Source organism: Neopsephotus bourkii, unplaced genomic scaffold (genome assembly GCF_033783945.1).
Source record: "Neopsephotus bourkii isolate Nb327-2 ecotype Australia unplaced genomic scaffold, CSIRO-AGI_Nbou_v1 NB_1766, whole genome shotgun sequence".
NCBI classification, from domain to species: domain Eukaryota; kingdom Metazoa; phylum Chordata; class Aves; order Psittaciformes; family Psittacidae; genus Neopsephotus; species Neopsephotus bourkii.
The window spans coordinates 36,085-55,604 of record NW_026902240.1 but is presented as its reverse complement, the minus strand read 5'-3'; the positions used below and the strand labels follow the sequence as shown (position 1 = coordinate 55,604).

At 42.4% G+C, this 19,520-nt stretch overlaps 1 pseudogene; it reads right to left on the bottom strand.

Annotated features, from left to right (window-relative positions):
• Nucleotides 1-347: 347 nt before the first annotated feature.
• The window catches only part of LOC133225744 (katanin p80 WD40 repeat-containing subunit B1-like), a 30,466-nt pseudogene continuing 11,293 nt past the window's right edge, over nucleotides 348-19,520 (bottom strand).

Here is a 19,520-nt window from a genome sequence, read left to right as displayed (position 1 = left end):
GGGATTAGCGTGCCCTCAGCCAACCATATCCTGGGCTGCATCAAAAGGAGCATGACCAGCAGGTTGAAGGAGGTGACCCTGCCCATTTACTCTGCTCTTGTGAGACCTCACCTGGAGTACTGTGTACAGTTCTGGTGTCCTTAACATAAAAATAACATGGAACTGTTGGAACAAGTCCAGAGGGGGGCCATGAGAATGAATAAGGGACTTGGAGCACCTCCGTATGAAGCAGGCTGAGAAAGTTGGGGCTGTTGGGGCCTGGGAGAAGAGAAAGCTGTGTGGAGACCCCAGCTAAGCAGCCTTCCAGTATGTGAAGAGGGCTTATAGAGATACTGGGGATGGACTCTTCACTGGAACTGTGCATGATGGGACAGAGGATCACAAGGTTAAAAACTTAAACAGGGGAGTTGCACTTTGGATATAAGGAAGAAGTTCTTTACTGTAGGGGTGGTGAGGCACTGGAGTGGTTTGCCCAGGGAAGTTGTGAATGCTCCAAACCTGTCAGTGTTCAAGGGCAGGATGGACAGAGCCTTGGGTGACATGGTTTAGTGTGAGGTGTCCCTGCCCATGGCAGGGGGGTTGGAACTAGCGGATCTTAAGGTCCTTTCCAGCCCTAAGTATTCTATGATTCTATGCTTCTACGCTTCTACGATAATTTATTAAAAAGAAAGCAAAAAGGGGGGAAAAATAGCCTTTTGTAAGAATAATGTTTATATGTATTTTAATAATTAAAAAAGCCTGGTTTGTAACAAAAGTTTTTTCAAATAAACCGTTGAAGTCCGTTCTCCTGTACTGCTGTTGTTTCTGCAGCAGGCTGGGTGTGTGGTCCCTCCCCTTTCACAGCCCATCTCTCACAGCTGGGAAAGCCCATGAGATGACTTGTCCAGGAGCTGTGCCTGGGCAAGCCTGTCAACACAGCCCCCAGACTGCAGGTATTCAGCTCCCTTTGTTACCAGGAGATAAAGCTGTCAAACACTAAGTAAGCCCTAGCACTGCAGCATCTTGCTCCATCTCAGGCTTCTCCCTGCTGTGGGGGCTGGAGATGTGCCCATGTTATACCCCAGTTGGGTCCAGGCATGGGATCATCACCAGAAAGACCCTGGGTGAGGCAGCAAGCAGCAAAGCAGCAGCAGCGCAGGCAGGACACACACGAAGCAGGCAGAATATTCAGCCCCAGTACTGTAACAGCACATTGCTGGGGCCTCTTCCTGCACAAGCCACCCTCAAAGCCCCAGAAGATAGCAGGACACTCATATTTATTCCTTTTTTTTTTTTTTTTTTTTTGCTTGAGAGGTGGGACTGTTGGGACCGGTCTTGTTCGACATTTTTCTCAGTGACATGGACAGTGGGATTGAGTGCTCCCTCAAGTTGGTTCCTGATGAAGCACCCGAGCTATTGATTAGTAATATGCTGGAGGGAAGGAATGCCATCCAAGGTCATTGACATGCTTGTGAGGTGAGCTGATTGCCAGACCTTATGAAGCTTAACCATGACAAGTGCAAGGTCCTAAACCTTAGAATGAAGCAATCCCAGCAGGACTACAGGTTGGGCAGAGAAGGGGTCCAAGCCAGCCTTCTCTTCTCCAGGCTGAACAAACCTCACAAGCTTCAGGTATCTCCACATCCTTGCCTTGATATCACTGGAGCTCCACACCGTCTGCACAGTGTCCAGATTCTTGTGGCGACTGGCGAGCACCACACACATGATCTCATGGGCTTTCCTGATCTGGGAAATGGCTTCCTCATCCACGAGCTCTGACTGGCTTTGGTTTTTCACAGACTGAAAGCATAGACACTGATAGAGCAGCAATAACAGAGCAGGGTGACACAGGAGGGTAGGAGCTTTCTCTGGCCTAGATGACAGCTGATTTTGGTGTCCAGAGTCCCAGCAAATGCTGACTTCCTTGCAGATTGTTTTAAAACCATTTTGAAATAGAAATGTTCAATTTGTTCTGATTTCAGTTACTTCTCTTTTGCCTTCTCTACTACATCAGTCACAAATATGTTTGAAGCTTTGGAGAAACTCAAAATTTAAAAAAAGTGAATTAAACTTAAGGTTTGTAAAGAACAGGGAGATGTCCCAGCAGAAGTGCCAAGTGCTGCCATTGATATCTAAAATCAGGACAAGAGGCTGCAGCCAGCCTGAAGGCTAAGAGAAAATTCTAAAGAAGCCAGGATAATATATCCTTCACTTGGTCCTCTTCAGAGTGCTCCAGTTTTGAGATGCAAGCAGAAACACCACTGCAAGTGCAAGAAGTGAACAAAAGCGATAGAACCATCACCTGTTGGAGGCTTGGCCTTTGATTCTACTGCTCAGGCAGGACTCAGGGCAGGACAAAGCCTGGAGATGAATTTTTACTCCTCTTCAGTAAGGGAATCAGCTTTGTTAAACTGTAAAGTCTAGAGAGCATTTGTATCATATTTTCACAGTGGAGACATGAACAGCTTATGGAAAATCTGAACACATTCAGTCCAGACTTCTTCTTTGGCAGATCTCTGGACATCTGCTGAGCTGGCTGCAGCTCACTGCTTCCTTTGGCTCACAGGCTCTACCAAGAGGGAAAGTGGGAAAGTAGAAACTGTTCCTTTCAAGAGGAGATGAGAGCAAAGTTTCTGTACAGCTAGATTACAAGTACTTATTTCTGCAGCCATGCAGCTCTCCCTGGTTTGAGGGCCATTAACGCCATTCCCCCCAAGAGGCTGTTTTCATACCATCCTCAGGGAGTGCTGGAAAGGGCTCACTGTTTTGAGGAGGACTGTGACCTACATAGAGAGAGAGAACAAAACAAGCAAACAAAAGGAGGATCCAAGGCTACAGATTAGTGATAAGTCAACCTTGGAGCTGGGAGACCTTCAACAACCCCACACATTTGGGTAATCAGCAATACAACAAGCAGAGTTACCTCCTTCAATCCGTGACGCTATTGCTGAGTTTAGCCAAAGGCTTTCAGCCTTCATGGATGAGAGGAACAAACTGACCTATGTAGTTCATTGCTGATGTAGAGGTATGAAGCACAAGAAAAGGCATTGACACAACAAATTACATCGGGGGGGGAGGGAATCACCTCCTGCTAAACTGATTTACATAAGTAAATCCAAATAATGACTACTAATTCCGTAGAAGGAGTACCTAATTTCTCACATTCAATAAAAATGATACAGGCCTTGCACTATGCTTCCTAAACAACCACCTCTGCTTTAACAAAACATTTCATCTTTCCTTCTTTAATGGAGTCTTCTGATTTTATACATAGCACAATTCTAAGCTAATAAAGATCCCATAAAACAGTAGTCCTCTGTAATCAGGACAGGAAGGCAGCATGCTTTGCTGTTGTAGCTGCCCCATCCCTGGCCAGGTTGGATAAAGGCCAGGTTGGACAAAGCTAGGAGCAACCTGGTCTAGTGGAAGGTGTCCCTGCCCATGGCAGGGGGTTAGAACCACATGAGCTTTAAGGCCCCTTCCAACCCAAACCAGTCTGGGATTCTATGCTTACAGCAGAGCTCTGGATTCTTACCCAGGCTTCGACCAGACATCACTGCACTCAGTAAATGTGCCACCTCCAAGCAGTTCACCATCATCATCTGTGGTTCAGCATCCAAAAAAACAGACAAAACCTCTATGATAGTAAAACCAAAGCTCACTTCTACTGAACCAGTTTAGCACCTACAACTGTAACCCAAATGCTACTTAAAAGCATAATAAAACATTGTACTGACAGATAGCATTCTTGGGCTGGAAGATCTCTTTATCATCCTCTGGATTCTGGATCTCAGGTTTTGATTCCTTCTCATCCCAGTCATCTTCACTGCTGGGACTGCACCTGAATTGTGCTTTCATTCAGAGAAAACTCCAGGAACAAACTTGCCAACAAACTTTTAACGCTGACAAGCAGGTATTCTATGTCCAAGGCCGGAAGCACAGGGGGTCACTCCTTCCTAACGTGCTACTGAATTGCCACACAAGCCGTCCTTTATAGTCCCTGGGCATACATACATATTCATGAGGCTACGTATAGATTACATAATTTTCCAGAAGACTCTCCCCGCATGCGTACACTGTTGACGCGGGAGTCACGGTGTCGACAGGAGTCACGGACAACGCAGGAACGATCAATGTGATCAGCGAATGCCAATTTATTACAAAGCTTTAACTCCTTATATACCATTTCTTACAGGCACTTAAAGTGATTTGGTATATTATGATTGGATACATGTCTTGAAGACCCTTAGCAACTAACACATAATTGGTTAAGCACAGGTGTGAGAACTTGACCTCGAAAGCTTGCCAACAGTCCACAGTTCTCATTAACTCAATGAATTACAGCCTCTTCTTATCTTGCTTGCTTAAGCTTCCTCGGGCCTCTCACAGCCTTGCTGTATCTTTCAGGATTATTCAGTTTATGTACCAATTATGTGTTCTCCCATGAGAACACTGTCTCCACATCTCCCCCTTTTTGTTTTATGTATCTTTTGGATGACCCTACTTGAGCAGGGGATTTGGGCTAGATCTATCTCCAACATATGCCAATTACAGGCTTCTGGGCCTGTCCCCTTTTTTTCTCCTGCATGGCTCTCTGATAACAGGGGAGGCCATCCTTCACATCAAGGTCTGGCATGGTATGTGTCCCCACCGCTCCACGCCTGCTGGGTTGCAGCCAGCAGTGGAGCTAAAGGTTCTTCTTGGTGGCAAACACAGAGGTCAACCCAGTCTTGCCCTTGATTGTGGTAGCAGGCATTTGGTCAGCCTCAGTCCTTGCACCTTGTTGTCAATGCAGAGTTTCACCTGCTTCATCCAATAACAAGTTGTTATTATGGCAAGGCACACACACAGATTTACATTAGCAGAGTAACTATTACAGGGCGCAGCAGCATGCTGAAGATGCTGATTCCAGCAAGGGACTAGCCAAAGAAATTTCTTACCAGTGGAATTCTCTCACCCTCTTAATTTGCTCCATTACCTGCTTTATAACACTACCATTGTATTAGAATATTTCTATCTTTTGCCTTAGCATTTTCTAGCAGCTACTACAAATTTGCATACTCTAACATCTCTTTTACAAGTGACAAATCCACATAATACAAGGTGTAGTTTCTTATTAGCAACTGGCTAGTAAATACAGGTGGTTTCATACACAAAATCAAAGCCTATAACAATAGCTAATTTACAAACATATTTAAGCTGTTACTTTTCAGTTGCCCCCAAATGATGTTTATCAATCATTGTTTTTTCTCTTCCTCTATCTCATTCTGCTTGGGGTATTCACGGTCAGCTCCTGTAGCTGAGGCATCAGGTTCCTCCATTTGTCTGTTCCGATCATGGTAAGGCTTGACAAACTTTGCAGGCAGGCGCCATGGACCTGTAGGCAGGAGGACACAAATACACCTCCTCCTCCAGGTTATCAGTTCTTGAGAACTAGACAGGTTAAAAGAGGAGTTTGCCCTTTTTTTTTTCTTTTTTTTTTTTCCTGCCACCTGAGATATACTTGGTCGTAGCACTGCGGCTTGTAGTTGCACTACCACTCCCGCTTTCAGTTCTTCATCTGACACAGTAGGTATGTTCCTCCAAGTCTTGGATTCATCCCCAGGTTTTTGTTGGTTTTTTTTTTTTTTTTTTGCCAAAGTCGCTCACCCTGCTTTGCACGGCTACAAACGCCGGCCTGCTCAGCAGCCGCTATAAATGCCTCTCTGCTAGGCAGCAGCTACATCTGCCTGCCTGCTTCAGCAGCAACCATAAATACCTGCTGGCAACCCCACTTTTGCATTAACCCTTTCTTGGCCTAAATATTAAACTGCTACCCGTTAAAAATTTTTACATGAACCCAACAACAAAAGATACACAGAACACTGTCTGCCCTCAACACACACACATATGGGATCCCACAAGCACACTCCACACAACTACAATAAAGCACACTCCACACAACTATAATATTTGAAACACAAAATCCCAACTATCATTACTCCCACTACACAATCCCACGTACAGAACGTGGCACAAGGACTCTGTGAAGACTAACAAGAAACCAGCTCCAAGAAGCATCATCACAGTGCGAGGTGGCAGGCTCAACCTTAGAGGGCATCCCCCCCGAGGCTCTGCCTCCCCCACATCACATGAGGCTTGGGCTTTATACTGACCTAAATGCACACTCATTCCGACACAGGTGGCCAGCCTATGCTGGAAGAAGTGTCCAGCAATATCTATAAAGGTCTCCAAAGGTCAATAGAAACCTGGACATACTTATATTTACCAACTTCTAGTATATGAATATCATAGAGAGACTGTATTAAATGAGTTGCATATGGGGTATAAGTTCACAATCCGTCACAGTCTGCCCAATACCCCTAATAAGAGCATACAAGAGACCTTTTCACTGCAGAACATACATGACCCAGAAAGCACACAATACGTCTGCATCCCCCACTGGTCTCGCTTCTCCCTTTACATCTGTGCATTTAGCATGAGGATCTGGGGGATATAAATCAGGCTACTTTTCCAGATGAATAGGCTCCAGGTGAAAAGGACCATCCAGGTCAGTATCAGAATTATCAGGCATCAGAATCTCAGGAGCAGCAACAGCAGTCTGATGGAGGTGCACAGGCTCCTTCTCGGGGTAAATAGGGCCTGAGTCAAAAGAATCATCTTCATCTCTGTACTCAGTCTTCACAGCCACGACAGCGACCAGTGAAGTTTGGAGGGGGGGGGTGCGTCGGGTGGTGGTGGTGGTGTTTTTAGTGGTAGTTTTCTTGTTGGGTTTTTTTTTTTTTTTTTTTTTTTTTTTTTTTACTTTAATGTAAAAAAGGTTGATCCCTTCACTTTAAGAAGACTGAAAACATCCATAAAACAGATGTCCTATGCTCAAATTTTAATTCATTCACTCACTGACAAGGAGGGTGTCAGGCCATCGCTGAAATACTGCGATAGCAGCACTTAGCTCTAGTGTCTGTAGTGAATTGGAAAAATGACCAAGTATCTTCTGCCCTTTCCAACCATCGTCTGTTTGCCAAACATATCCGGCTGTGTGATTGATTTTGCTTGCATCTGTAAAGACAGTTAATCCTACAACAGGTTTACTAGGATAAAAGGTAACATCTTCAAGCTGATTATTCTTTAGCATAGTAAACATATTATGAGGTGGAAAATGTATATTAAGAGGATCAACAAAACCTATCAAAGCAAACTGAAAAGCAGAGCTAGATTGTTGTGCCCAGTCTAGTGGCAAATAAATTTGTGATGGGTCAGAGCCCATAATTTCCTGACAACATGAACGACCTCATACAATCAAAAGAGCAAATACTTCTAACCGAGTAGTTACAGTTTTAAGTAGGAAAATCCATTCTAAAATGTATAAAGGATCAGTCTTTTGGAGATCCCACTGTGCTAGTAGACTAAAAGGATAATACTCACTGTTGACAATAAACAGGATAACCTGTAAATCTGGATCCCATTGAGAAGCATAAGAGGTAGTGATTTTTGTCATGATGTGATCTGAGGCTTCATTCTGAGCTTTTAATAGAACTTTTTTTTTTTTTTTTTTTGCCTTTGACTCATCCTTTAAAAGGGGCATGAGATCAGTCAGATCATCATTTGTGATTCCACACAAAGGGCAGATCTATTGAATATCACCCATCAGTTTCTGCACGTCAGACAAGGTTTTTATCTGTGTGGCAATTTTAACTTTTTGAAGGCCTAATTTCAGTTCTGGGAATGATCAACCCCAGATATTTCCAAGGGGCTTCATGTTGCACCTTGTCTGGTGCAATTACCAGTCCTGCTTTTGCTAATTCTGATTGTAGCAGGCAGAGCAGATGGTCCTTGTTTAAATCTTTGCCTGCAATTAGGATATCATCCATTTGACTCCACAGCTCAGTTCCCTCTGCTCCCCAGTGGCTGTATAACAGAAGTATAACCTCTAATATCTGTAGTCCTACTCTTGAGACCTGGACTTTACACTCAGTACCAGAGGCTTGTAGCCTCACATATGGGTGCATAATAACTTTTGAACAGTGGAACCTCCGTGGGCCGTGGATACTTGGACAGTGTAAATTTTGATGGAACCGAAACTATGATCTAACAACAGGGGAGTTGATCTGCAGAACCCAGAGGTATTATTTTACTGAACCCCCTGAGAATATCATAAAACTTGTGTGTAGGTGCTCTCATATTTTTTAAGTGCATTTGCAGAGTACTGGGAAAGAGATGCTATAGAGATTTGTAAAAGGTTGTTTGAAATGGGAGCCGGTCAAAACAAGGGAATTCTGAAGAAAAGCCCATTGGGTTACATTTTGGCACACTGGAAAGAACTGGGGGGGTCTTCTGGGGGCTCGGTAAACAAACACTGATAAAATATTGTAACCAATGGTGGCCTTTATATACTTTGGAAGATCAGGAGAAATGGCCTAAAAATGGAACTCTGAATTACAATACATTGTTACAATGAATGTTGGTTTTGAGGTGGCCAGGAAAATGGGATTAAGTACTATATAAAGATATGTTTTTCACTTTAAGAAACCACCCTGAGTGTCAGGCAGAATGTGAAATTAATAAACCTCTGCCAGATCCCTAATTCTGGCTTTGGAAAAGGACAGGGGAAAACTGAAAGCTAAGCTGGAGAGATGTTGTTCTGCCTGTGATATTGGGGAATGATGTTTAAAAGTTATAAATAGGAAAATCATGTATCACAGATACCTCCGAGAGGAGCACCCTCTATATCTGTTCTATCAGATATTGATGAAGATGTGATTGCTGTCACGAACAACAAGCAGCACATTCACATTAAACCAGAAGTGCTGTTGCAGAGGCAGGCATCTGAAACCTCTGCAGAGCAGGGTGAGGAACTATGGGGAAAAAAAAAAAAAGGGGGAAACCAAGTGGAAAGGAGGGGAGCTCACGCTGCTCCTGTGTTTGAGCATGGGATAAGTGCTGGGGCAGGCAAAGAAGTGGGAACAGAGATGTTGACAGATGGGACTGAGGGTTTGTTGAATAAATGTGGACAGAAGTGCTTTGAAACAGATGGAGGAGTAATGTCGGGCAAAGGTGGGGGAAGTGGGTTCTTCTCCTATGGGACCGGATCGGTGTGTGTGAGCTGTGGGGAGTTTTGAACGTTGGAAGTGAGACTGCCCTGCGGGGGAGGGAGTGCCGTGGGGTGGCTCCGATGACTGAACTGGAACTAGACTGACAAGGGACCTGGGGAATCTACCCTAGCAGATCCACTGGTTACATTAAAACTATGGACTAGAGAAAATAAAGTGGAATTTAGGTGGGTACAGGAGCAACTTATTCGGCATTAAATCAGAGGGAAAAGAATTTGTTACAAATGTGGGAGCAACTGGCCACCAAGGAAAAGAAACCCTTAAGGTACAAATTCAGATAACAAATAGGAATGCATAAAATTTTTATGCATGCTAAATTCTCTGAAATCTTCATTAGGGCAAGAAGCAACATTTAAAGAAGGCAAAATGGAATTAAGAGTAAAAAATCAGTTAATTGCAGTTTTGAGTATATCTTTAATTCAACAGAAAAAGCAAACAGGAGGACCTCCCTGAAATAGAAGAAATCCTTAATCCAGGTATATTTGGGAGTATGGGCATCTGAAGTTCCAGGTAAGGCGAAAAATGCTTTGCCTGTTAAAGTAGAAATAAAAAGGGGGACCTGCCCAATTAGAATAAAACAATATCCCCTAAAATTGCAGGAAAGGGAATTAAAAAAAAAAAAACAACAAACCACATTTATTTTAATTGAATGTGAATTGGAATATAATACTCCTGTCTTGCCAGTAAAGAAATAAAGTTGCAAATTGGTTCAAGATCTCAGGAATCAACAAATTTATAGAGGATATTCATCCAGTAATCGCTAATCCGTATACCTTATGGACTATATTGAATCAGAAATGATTTGCCGTCTTGGATTTAAGGACTCTTTCTTTTGCTTACCATTGGCCAAAGAAAACCAGAATTTATTTGCTTTTGAATGGGAAAATCCTGACACAGTAAGGAAAACCCAATTAACTTGGACAGTATTACCTAAAGGGTTTTAAAACAGTCCTTTCAAAATCAGCACTGGAACTAGAATCTTGGAAACCACCCACTCAGACGGGGACTCTGTTACAATATGTGGATCACCTATCAATTGCTACTGAAACAAAGGAAGAATGTGTTCAGTGAATGGTGGGATTATTGAATTTTCTGGGACTGAATGGTTATTGGGTAACCAGACAAAGACCCGACTAATCCAGACCCGAGTTTCCTACCTAGGGTATGAAATAACAGGAGGACAGAGAGAACTTGGAACTGCTAGAAGAGAAGCCGTTTGTCAAACTCCACGACTGTCGACCGTCAAGGAGCTCCAGACGTCCTGGGAATGACTGGATGATGCAGACTTTGGATGCCTGATTATGGTGTTCTGGTAAGACCCCTATATGAACTGTTAAAAGAAACCCCTCTCTCTTTGGAACGGACTGATTCAGCAGAGGAGGTCTTTAGAAATTAAAAACCAGAGCTCATGAGAGCTGCAGCTCTGACTTCTGGATATGACTAAATCCTTTTGGCTATATTCCTATGAAGAACGGAGAATAGCTTTGGTGGTCCTTACTCAGAAACTAGGACCCTATAAGAGGGCAGTGGTGTGTTTTTCAAAACAGCTGGATGAAGCGAGCAAAGGATGGCCTGGATGCCTAAGGGCTGTGACAGCAGTTGTCATGAATATTGAAGAGGCTCGCAAATTCACCTTGGGACAAAGGATTACTGTCCTAGTGTCCCATGTGGTATCAGCAGTCCTGGAACAGAAAGAAGCCTACTGGTTATCTCCTTCATGTTTTTTAAAATACCAGGCCACCCTTGTGCAACATGAAGATACAGAAATTGTGGTCACTAATGTCAATCCAGCATCCTTTTGCAGAACAACCAACAGAACTATTAACACCCGACTGCTTGGACACTATGTGAAACTGTATATTCAAGCCAACCAGATTTGAAAGAAACCTCTGGAACGTGCCCTGGAATTGGCTAAGGACAAAAGGATAAATATTTGGACTGATTCTAAATATGCATTTGGTGTGGTCCATGCACAGTGTGTCATCTGGAAACATGCTACAGAAATTCTATGACTACTAAGAGCTGTTCAGCTACCTGAGGAAGTAGCTGTTATGTATTGAGGGCATCAACAAGGTGAATCTGATCAGGAAATTGGAAATAATTTGGCCAATTTTGAAGCCAAATGAGCAGCTGAACAATCTAAACTCATTCCCTTAATCCCTGATGGCAAACTAACAATTGAGAAATCTAAACCTAGGTGTTCAAAGGAGGATAGAAAATTGATTGGAGCTTTCAAAGGAGAGGAAAAAAAACAAGATTAGGTTCAGATACCTGATGGGCGAATTATAATCCCCTATAACCAACTCTGGAAGCTAGTTCAGGAAGAACATAATAAAACTCATTGAGGTAGCAACTCTTTGTCTAAATACTTAGATGAACAAAAACTGAAGGAAGGAATCTGTATAACATGGTTCAATTAGTGACAATGTCAGCTCTGCTTCAAGAATAACCCTAAAATTGAAAGTAGAAATCAAATTGGTACAACTGGGGAGGAAGTTATCTGGGACAGCACTGACAAATAATTTTTTCTGAATTATTGAGACCAATATTTGTTGGTGTTAACGAATACTTTTTCAGGGTGGCCAGAAGCATTCCCTTGTAGAATAAATAATGCAAGACAAGTAACTGGAACATTGTTAAACAGTGTAATACCTTGTTCTGGAGTACCAGAGGTAATTTCTTCTGACCGAGGCTCAAACTTTAGTACAAGAAATTAGCAAAAATTAGAAATTCATTGGCAACTACATGTTCCATACAGGCCAGTGGGCAAGTTAAAAAGACAATAAAACAACAGATTAGTAAAATATGTCAAGATACTGATACCAAGCCTTACCACTGGATCTATTAAAAATTTGAGAATTCGAACTAAACCTCGGTCAAAAGAAGAGGCTATCCCATTTAAAATTTTACATGGAAGACAATATCAGTCCCAGTTTAAAGGAGAAAGTCTTCTGGAAGTGGGAGAAGGTTATCTCCTAGAGTTTCTGATCAATCTGGGAAAGCAATTAGAAGAAATGAGAGAATACTGAGGACAAGAGCGAGAGGCGTGGATTATCCGACTCACCTTTTTAGATCCAGAGACTGGGTTTATGGTAAGAATTTTTCAGGAGATCCTCTACAGGAGAAGTAGAGCGGACTTTACCAGTTATTATTGACCACCTTTACAGCAGTGAAGATAAAGGAACAACTTCTTTGATACATTATTCAAGAAAAAAGAAAGCACCAGAACCAGAGATGAAATGGCGGATCGAACCTTCAGGACCCTCGCATATGAAATTATATCAGTCGTAATTTTGATTTATGTGATAACTGACATACCATCTTGGGACTAATACTTATACCTGAAATTAATGCAGAATGTTACTAAAGTTGTTAATTGTAGTCACTGTTGGGTGTGTGCACAGTTTCCTGAATTAGGAGATCACGGCCTTTTATTAATTGGCATACCAATTTCCAACACTATCTCATGGACAATTTTAAGATTTGGAACAGTTAATCCTAATCCAAGTATTATACCTGTATGCAAAGATGTATTACACCAGGAACCAGAGTAGGAGACTATGTTTGTTTAAATGCCACAGGTGTAGGTCACTATTCAAATTGTGTGGTTCAGTGGTGGTCTGTTCCTGAAGGGAAAGGATGGTATTGGTTAAGCGAGGGTTTAACCCTACTGCTGAACAGAGTACTGCATTTCATAGTTTTGTGAGATGGCTAATTCCATCTTTGGGAATAAGTGAATTAGAGAAGGCAATCATAAATACTGCAGCAACCATAGGAAATAGAAAGTAAAACCATTGATATAACCCCAGTGAAACAAGAATCAATGAAAATTGCTGTTCCTGAAACAGATCTGGGGGAAATCTAGAAACAAACTAAAATATTTAATAAAATGGCCAAGAATGATACCTCCTGAGGTTTGAAGAAGTTACCTTCATGGTTACCTGATCTCTCCTGGTTAAGGCAACAGGTTGCAGGAATATTAATATTAATTGTTTTAATATTGACTACTTCTGGTATAATTTTCTTCCTGGAATTATAAATGATCTATGATAAATTATGAAGATTGAAAAAGAAATGAAATGTAAATATCAAGTAGAAACAGGAAACTATTTCAAAAAGACTCTGGACGGTAGTGGCAGTATATAAAATGTTGCAACAGAATTTTCCAAATGACAGAAAAAGGGGTATAGACATTTGTTGGTACTAACAGACCCCTTTTCAGGTTGGCCAGAAGCCTTTCCAACTGGAAGCGCACAAGACAGGGAGGTAACAAAGATATTGTTACAGGATGGTTGTGAGGATTTCAAAGGTGTGTGCTCGGTAAATTTATCTGACCATTCTGAATCAATTCATGCTAAGCTGTGAAAATCGCAGGAAAATATGCAAGAGCTTAGAATTGTTGGAGGCGGATTGGATGAATGGCTAAATAACCTAGGAGTTACTGGATGGTTTAGGGAAATACATAAACAAGGCCTTCTTGATCTTAGCTATAGGATTACTCATTTTAATGATTGTACCTTACATAATACAATGCATATTGAAATCACTTCATAAATCGATAGAAGGAACATGTATGGCTATGTCATAAATAATCGAGTAAAAGAATTTACTCACTTTATAAAAAAAGGGGGGATTGATGCAGAGGGTTGACCAATGTACAGGGGGGTTGTACAGGGGGGCTAGAGGAATTCGTTTGTTTAAGCAAAGGTATTGTATGTACCTATCATGCCTGCTAAGCAGAACAAAGGCACTAACTATTGATAAGGAAGAGCAGACACTTGGTTCTATTGACAAGGAAAAGAAGACACTTGGTTCTATTGACAATGAAAAGCAGACACCAGATTCTACTGATAAGCACCTATTGGTAAGGAAAAGCAGACCCCTGAATCTACTGTTAAGGGAGAGAAGCAGATGGTTTATGGCTGGGACCAAACCCTAAGGCCATACATGAAGACTAAAAGCTGAAAAGTTCAAGAAGAGGAAGACTCATTTACTTCCTCTTGAAGACCCCTACCCACAGGAGGAAGACTCATTTACTTCATCTTGAGACCCCTGCTCATGACCAGAGGCGGCACTGTGCAGGCGCAAAGGACCTTCTAGCTCATTGTAATGCGAAGCGGGGATAGGACATAGATATGTATAGGCGTACGGTGCAACCTTATAAATGTAGAGGGAAACAACACTGAGGCACGCATGACTTTGAGGAATTATCCCCGTGCGTCTAAGCGCTGAATCAAAGCATACCTACTTTACAACTTTAACGAGTTGTGGAGTCAATCCACGCATCAGTATCATTGAAAGGCTAGGCAAGCAAGGTTGCAAAGCAACGACATTCAATTGTCGTGTGTCTGAATTTGTCACATTTAATACATTTATCTGCAAAACCATAACAGTACCCTGAGGGGGGGTGGGTTGCTGAACTAATTTTCTTTACAGTACACTGTTTTGTTTTAAATGTCCCATCTGTCCACAATTATGACATCTCATAGTTTTAGTGATAGCGGAATAGACTTCACAATTTCGTTAAACTTGTAAAGTAGGTATGCTTTATTCAGCTGAAGATGCACGGGGGATTGGTCCTCCAAAAGGCATGCGCACCTCAGTGCTGTTTTCCTTCTACATTTATCCTGTAAAGTCATACATATGTATTCGGTTGCACAATACGCCTATACATATTCATATTCTATCCCCGCTTCGTATTATAATGAGCTAAAAGGCTCTGTACGCATGTGCAGTGCCTCCTGGTGGTCTTGGGCAGGGGTCTTCAGATGAAGTAAGTAGTCTTCCTCTTGTGGGTAGGGGTCTTCAAGATGAAGTAAACGAGTCTTCCTCAGGCTTGAACTTTTTACCTCTGGTCCTCACGCATGCTCTTTAGAAGCTGGATGGGTCTGGTCTATGTCCAACTGGTTTATTGAGCTCTTCTCTTCATTAGGAGGTTCTATCCTGGTACTGCCTGATAAGGCATCTGCTGAGCTTGTCAAACAAGCTATAATTTAGGCAGTATCCCCTTGTACAACCCCCCTGTTCTCCTCATTAGGAGGTTCTATCCTGGTACTGCCTGATAAGGCATCTGCTGAGCTTGTCAAGCCAGCTATAACTTAAGCAGTACCCCCTTGTACAACCCCCCTCTGTACATTCTGTCTAACCCCCTTGTACAATCCCCCTGTACACAATAGGCCACATCAGTTTCATTTAGTACCCCCACGATCGCCCTAACCTCATTGTAGAAGGGGTTTAACAGCAGCAGCGAAGGCAGTAGCCATGTATCCAGCCTTTTCCTCTGCTGTGCTCACTTTAAATCATATCTGAAGGTGGGGAGCAAGCAACGATTGAGCTATCATACAGATATCATATGGTGCTAAGATATATGCAGGAAAAATATGTGTGATAATTGCCTGAGTACATGATGATTTTAACCCATAGGATGTTACCAGTTGATGCGCCTCCTTTACTACCTTTAAATCCAACACCTCCCACTCCTTTCCCCTCTGTGGAGTGCTAAACACTGGGAATGCTGAGAGACCCATAGCTGAAAATTCCCCCATAACAATTGCATCTTTGATCATCCCAAACCAACGTTTATCAGGGTTATAACCATAATCCCCTACCCTGTGCCCCACACCCCCCTCCCACTCCCCTTTCTTTACTAGGGGATTGTAGGGGGGTGGGGCAGAGGGTTTGGAGGTTTCTTTTGTCTCCAATGCTTCTAACTTCTTCAGCAACTGTCGCAGTTGACCATCACTGAGGCTGGTTCGTATCTGCCAATAAGCCGAACTGTCTGAATCGTCTGAGTTGTCTGAGTTGGGCTCAGGAAGGGGAGAGTACAAGTCCGGTTCTGCCAGAGACTCTGGCTCTGGTTCCAATTCCCGTTAGGGGTCTCCTTCCTCTGTGTCGGAGGTGACCGCGTTTGTACTCGCTGACTGTACTTTTGGGTGTAAGCGCTGTTTCACTTTATCTTCCCCCTTATGCTGAGGAGGCTTCTGCAATGCTGTGCCAGGCACAACGGGGGGGAGAAATACCATAGACATAACACTCTTCTCTACCTCTGACTGACTTTGCGAAGGAGCAGCAGCCAGGAAAACGGATGCCACTACTGCCCGGTCCGACTTCATTTCCTTTCAATTCTCAATTACCAGTCTCCATAGTGCAGAATGCTCCTGCACTTCCTTTGTCCCTTTACTGATCTCATCCCACAATGCCTGGCCTATACGTTCCCATTCAGAAACCTCAAAGGTAGCTTGCGCTGTGGGGATAAAGCCACGATCACGGGATCACTTTAACAGCCTCTGTAAGGTGGCACTATCATACTGCAGTCCTCTCTTAGAGAGAATATGTTGGAGGAGATCCGTCACTGCCTCTTCCTCTTTGGAAGGCGAGCACCCCTTCTCCCCGGCCGCTCACCTGATCAGGGCGAGGTCCCACAGTTTGCAGACGTTTGACTTCACAGCGCCGCGGCAGCGCTGATTTTCGGCCGGCTCTCCGCCCCCTCTTCTTTGATTGGACCTTCAAACTTGCATACCTCAATTTACCTTGTTCAGGTGCCATTTGTTGATGCGGGAGTCACTGACAACGCAGGAACGATCAATGTGATCAGCGAATGCCAATTTATTACAAAGCTTTACCTCCTTATATACCATTTCTTACAGGCACTTAAAGTGATTTGGCATATTATGATTGGATACATGTCTTGAAGACCCTTAGTGACTAACACATAATTGGTTAAGCACAGGTGTGAGAACTTGACCTCGAAAGCTTGCCAACACCCCAAAGATCTCATTAACTCAGTGAATTCCAGCTTCTTCTTATGTTGCTTGCTTAAGTTTCCTCAGGCCTCTCATGGCCTTTCTGTATCTTTCAGGATTATTCAGAGTTTATGTATCAATTATACATTCTCCTGTGAGAACACTGTCTCCACATTAGCCTTCTTACAAAACTATAAAATGCTGTGTGCCGTTCAATAATAGGGTTAAACCCTCGCTTCATTTGTTTAGCAAAACTTCTAATCCAGGTCCCGGAAGGGTACCTGTTGATAATAGTAAAATTGGGTATTACAGCACCTAAGGTGCATGCCCCCTTCCACTTGGGGGGTAGAACCTTATACGCATTTTTTCCACATAACCAATACCATCCTTTCCCTTTAGGAACGGGCCACCCCTATACTATGATACCATCTATATTAATCGTATGATTGCAATTTGAATGGTGACCTACATCTGTGGCATTTAAACAAGCATGATCTCCTACCCTGGTTGATGGTGAAATACATCTTTGTGCACAGGTGTAATATTTATTACCTGGGTTAGGATTAACTATTCCAAATGTTAAACTTTCCTTCAAATACAGATTGCTGGTGTTCACCCACAAATTTGTCCATGAGATAGTGTTAGGAATTGGAACTCCAGTTAATGGGAGATCCAGGCTTTCTCTTGATTTAGGCAAATGTGCACACACCCAACAGTCACTACGATTAAAAACATTAGTAACATTCTGCACTAATTTGAGGTATAAGTTCTGGTCCCAAGCTTGGGCGCCAGTTTTCATATGAGTCCAAATTATGACCGATGCAATTTCATACATAAGGGTCTTGAAAGTCTGATCCGCCATGTCCCTCTGGCTCTGGTGTTTTCTTTATTCTTGAATAATGTATCCAAGCAGGTTGTTCCCTTATCTTCGCTGCTGTAAAGGTGGTTAATAATATCTGGTACGGTCCGCTCCACTTCTCCTGTAGAGGATCTCCTGAAAAATTCTTAACATAAACCCAGTCTCCAGATCTGAAAGGGTGAATCAGATAATCCAAACCTCTTGCTCTTGTCCCTACTATTCTCTTATTTATCTCCTCCAATAGTTTTCCCAGATTGATCAGAAACTGTCAGAGATAGCCTTCTCCCACTTCCTGAAGACTTTCTCCTTTAAACTGGGGCAGATATGGTCTTCCATACAAAATCTCAAATGGGCTAAACTCTTCTTTTGACCGAGGTTTAGTTCGAATTTTTAATAGAGCCAGTGGTAAACCTTGGTACCAATATTAATTCATTTCCTGACATATTTTACTAATCAGTTGTTTGATTAGATGACCCATCTTTTCTACGTGCCCACTGGCTTGAGGCCTGTATGGAACATGTAGTTGCCAATCAATTTCTAATTTTTGCTAATTTCTTGTAACTATTTTGCACTAAAGTGTGAGCCTCGGTCAGAAGAAATTGCCTCTGGTACCCCAAAACAAGGTTATTATCTCGTTAAATAATATTTTAATCACTTGTTTTGCATTATTTATCTTACAAGGGAATGCTTCTGGCCAGCCTGAAAAAGTATTCATTAACACCAACAAATATCGATAACCCCCTCTTCTTGGTAATTCAGAAAAATCTATTTGCCACTGCTATCCCAGATAACTTCCTCTCCCAATTGTCCCAATTTGATTTCTATTTTCAGTCTTAGGATCATTCTTAAGACATAGCTGACACTGTTTTGTCACTAAATGAACTGTGGTGGATAGATTCCTTCCTACAGTTTGTTTGTCTAAATATTTATGCAAAGAGTTGCTACCCCAATGAGTTTTATTATATTCGTCCTGCACTAACTTCCAGAGCTGGTTATAGGGGATTACAATTTGCCCATTAGGTATCTGAATCCAACCCTCTTTATTTTCCTGTCCTTTTAGATCCTCAATTTTCTATCCTCTTTTAAATACCTAGGTTTAGATTTTTCAGTTGTTAGTTTGCCATCAGGGATTAAGGACATGATTTGAGATTGTTCAGCTGCTCGTTTGGCTTCAAAATTGGCCAAATTATTTCCAATTTCCTGATCAGAGTCACCTTGTTGATGTCCTTTACAGTACATAATAGCTACTTCTTCAGGTACCTCAACATCTTCCAGTAGCCGCAGAATTTCTGTAGCATGTTTAATCTGTTTCCTTTGTGTGTTCAAAAGTCCTCGTCCTTTCCAGGTGGCACCATGTGCATGGACCACACCAAATCTTTATTTAGAATCAGTCCAAATCTTTATCCTTTTGTCTTTAGCCAATTCCAGAGCTCTCAGTAATGCTATTATTTCTGCCTTCTGGGCAGAGGTGTTTGCAAGTAAAGATTTAGCTTCTTTTACCTGTGAAGTGGTGGTAATGGCATATCCTGCCTTTCGTTTACAATTTTTCATGAAGCTACTACCATCAGTAAACCAAGAATCATCATCTTCCAGCGTTTTTTCTTTCGAATCTGGTCGGCTCGAATATACAGTCTCTATGGTGGCCAAGAAGTCGTCTGCTAGTGGTTCTGTCGATTGTTCCTGCAAAAGGATGCTGGATTCACAACGTTAGGGACCACAGTTTCTGTATCATCCTGTTCTACAATGGTGGCCTGCTATTTTAGAAAAACATGAAGGACATAACCAGTGGGGTCCTTTCTGCTCCAGGACTTCTGATACCACATGGGACAC